The sequence below is a fragment of the Teleopsis dalmanni genome, chromosome 1 (genome assembly GCF_002237135.1).
Source record: "Teleopsis dalmanni isolate 2A chromosome 1, ASM223713v2, whole genome shotgun sequence".
NCBI lineage: Eukaryota > Metazoa > Arthropoda > Insecta > Diptera > Diopsidae > Teleopsis > Teleopsis dalmanni.
This window is the reverse complement of record NC_051846.1, coordinates 101,847,681-101,850,606: the sequence shown is the minus strand read 5'-3', so window position 1 is coordinate 101,850,606 and position 2,926 is coordinate 101,847,681.

The following is a 2,926-nucleotide window of genomic DNA, read 5'->3' as shown; positions in this document are numbered from 1 at the left end:
AACAAAAGTTAGAATTTCAAAGCGGTAGTAATTGATTAACACAGCCTGTATTTCAGCCGTAGCTATAGAATTATAAACACAAGTTAGAATTTCAAAGCGATAGTAATTGATTAACGCAGCCTGGAGTTCATCCGTAGCTATAGAATTGTAAACACAAGTTAGAATTTCAAAGCGATAGTAATTGATTAACACAGCCTGTCGTAGTTCTTTAACACAGTCTGGATCTCAGCCGTAGCTATAGAATTGTAAACACAAGTTAGAATTTTCAAAGCGGTAGTAATTGATTACCACAGCCTGTATTTCAGCCGTAGCTATAGAATTGTAAACACAAGTTAGAATTTCAAAGCGATAGTAATTGATTAACATAGTCTGGATCTCAGCCGTAGCTATAGAAGTATAAACACAAGTTAGAATTTAAAAGCGATAGTAATTGATTAGCACAGCCTGTATTTCAGCCGTAGCTATAGAATTGTAAACATAAGTTAGAATTTCAAAGCGATAGTAATTGATTAACACAGCTTGTATTTCATCCGTAGCTATAGAATTGTAAACACAAGTTAGAATTTCAAAGCGGTAGTAATTGATTAACACAGCCTGTATTTCAGCCGTAGCTATAGAATTATAAACACAAGTTAGAGTTTCAAAGTGATTGTATTTGATTAACACAGCCTGTATTTCAGCCGTAGCTATAGAAGTATAAACACAAGTTAGAATTCCAAAGCGATAGTAATTGATTAACACAGCCTGTCGTAGTTCTTTAACACAGTCTGGATCTCAGCCGTAGCTATAGAATTGTAAACACAAGTTAGAATTTTCAAAGCGGTAGTAATTGATTAACACAGCCTGTATTTCAGCCGTAGCTATAGAAGAATAAACACAAGTTAGAATTTCAAAGCGATCATAGTTGTTTAACAAGTCTGGATCTCAGCCGTAGCTATAGAAGTATAAACACAAGTTAGAAATTAAAAGCGATAGTAATTGATTAACATAGTCTGTATTTCAGCCGTAGCTATGGAATTGTAAACATAAGTTAGAATTTGAAAGCGATAGTAATTGATTAACACAGCCTGTCGTAGTTCTTTAACACAGTCTGGATCTCAGCCGTAGCTATAGAATTGTAAACACAAGTTAGAATTTTCAAAGCGGTAGTAATTGATTACCACAGCCTGTATTTCAGCCGTAGCTATAGAATTGTAAACACAAGTTAGAATTTCAAAGCGATAGTAATTGATTAACATAGTCTGGATCTCAGCCGTAGCTATAGAAGTATAAACACAAGTTAGAATTTAAAAGCGATAGTAATTGATTAACACAGCCTGTATTTCAGCCGTAGCTATAGAATTGTAAACATAAGTTAGAATTTCAAAGCGATAGTAATTGATTAACACAGCTTGTATTTCAGCCGTAGCTATAGAATTGTAAACACAAGTTAGAATTTCAAAGCGATAGTAATTGATTAACATAGTCTGGATCTCAGCCGTAGCTATAGAAGTATAAACACAAGTTAGAATTTAAAAGCGATAGTAATTGATTAACACAGCCTGTATTTCAGCCGTAGCTATAGAATTGTAAACATAAGTTAGAATTTCAAAGCGATAGTAATTGATTAACACAGCCTGTATTTCAGCCGTAGCTATAGAATTGTAAACACAAGTTAGAATTTTCAAAGCGATAGTAATTGATTAACGCAGCCTGGAGTTCAGCCGTAGCTATAGAATTGTAAACACCAGTTAGAATTTCAAAGCGATAGTAATTGATTAACACAGCCTAGATTTCAGCCGTAGCTATAGAAGTATAAACAAAAGTCAGAATTTCAAAGCGATAGTAATTGATTAACACAGCCTGTATTTCAGCCGTAGCTATAGAAGTATAAACACAAGTTAGAATTTCACAGCGATCGTAGTTGTTTAACACAGTCTGGATCTCAGCCGTAGCTATAGAATTGTAAACACAAGTTAGAATTTCAAAGCGATAGTAATTGATTAACACAGCATGTATTTCAGCCGCAGCTATAGAATTGTAAACACAAGTCAGATTTTCAAAGCGATAGTAATTGATTAACACAGCCTGTATTTCAGCCGTAGCTATAGAAGTATAAACACAAGTTAGAATTTCACAGCGATAGTAATTGATTAACACAGCCTGTATTTCAGCCGTAGCTATAGAATTGTAAACACAAGTTAGAATTTCAAAGCGATCGTAGTTGTTTAGCACAGTCTGGATCTCAGCCGTCGCTATAGAATTGTAAACACAAGTTAGAATTTCAAAGCGATAGTAATTGATTAACACAGCCTGGATTTCAGCCATAGCTATAGAATTGTAAACACAAGTCAGATTTTCAAAGCGATAGTAATTGATTAACACAGCCTGTATTTCTGCCGTAGCTATAGAATTGTAAACACAAGTTAGAATTTCAAAGCGATAGTAATTGATTAACACAGCCTGTATTTCAGCCGTAGCTATAGAATTGCAAACACAAGTTAGAATTTTCAAAGCGATCGTAGTTCTTTAACACAGTCTGGATCTCAGCCGTAGCTATAGAATTGTAAACACAAGTTAGAATTTTCAAAGCGGTAATAATTGATTAACACAGCCTGTATTTCAGCCGTAGCTATAGAATTGTAAACACAAGTTAGAATTTCAAAGCGATAGTAATTGATTAACATAGTCTGGATCTCAGCCGTAGCTATAGAGGTATAAACACAAGTTAGAATTTAAAAGCGATAGTAATTGATTAACACAGCCTGTATTTCAGCCGTAGCTATAGAATTGTAAACATAAGTTAGAATTTCAAAGCGATAGTAATTGATTAACGCAGCCTGGAGTTCATCCGTAGCTTTAGAATTGTAAACACAAGTTAGAATTTCAAAGCGATAGTAATTGATTAACACAGCCTGGATTTTAGCCATAGCTATAGAATTGTAAA